This window comes from Bufo gargarizans, unplaced genomic scaffold (genome assembly GCF_014858855.1).
Source record: "Bufo gargarizans isolate SCDJY-AF-19 unplaced genomic scaffold, ASM1485885v1 fragScaff_scaffold_771_pilon, whole genome shotgun sequence".
In the NCBI taxonomy this organism is placed as follows: domain Eukaryota; kingdom Metazoa; phylum Chordata; class Amphibia; order Anura; family Bufonidae; genus Bufo; species Bufo gargarizans.
Genome location: NW_025334182.1, coordinates 155,884 through 156,645, shown reverse-complemented (window position 1 = coordinate 156,645; position 762 = coordinate 155,884).

The following is a 762-nucleotide window of genomic DNA, read 5'->3' as shown; positions in this document are numbered from 1 at the left end:
TACGGGGTAACCCGCCTCACACTAAGACATAGCGGGGCCCCCGCAGCTCCATCTTAGTCTTACTCCAGGGGATCCGATTCCCACCTGCCCCTTAGTACAGGAAAAAGAACTGGAGGTAGAGGGGGTGGTCCTGGTTCCTGTCCTGAGGAGGTGGAGGCGGTCTCTCCAGGGGCGCTGCCATAGGCGAAAGAGAAAAAAGATGACATTTCGTGGATTCATTGCAACAGTGCCTATCCTTGTCTGCAAAACGGACTATAAGACATGTTCTATTTTTTTGCGGAACGGACGTGCGGACACGGAATGCACACAGTCATTTCCGTTTTTTGCGGCCCCATTAAAATAAATAGTTCCGCATACAGGCCGCAAACAAAACGGAACAGACAAAAAAATATGTTTCTGTGCGCAAACCATAAGTATGACCATGGAAAGAGTATAAAAGGTCCAGGCCAGCCTCAACGCACTGCAGCCAAGGAAAAACAAGTACAGCGTAAAACATCAACCCAACCCGTGAGCACGTACACACCCAAATAAAGCCTACAGCCCACCCTCCCCATCATCCATGAAGACTCAACCCGTCCCACCCACAGACCAGCCTCCCCATCTCCATGAAGACTCAACCCGTCCCACCCACACAGACCAGCCTCCCCATCATCCATGAAGACTCAACCCGTCCCACCCACACAGACCAGCCTCCCCATCATCCATGAAGACTCAACCCGTCCCACCCACACAGACCAGCCTCCCCATCATCCATGAAGACTC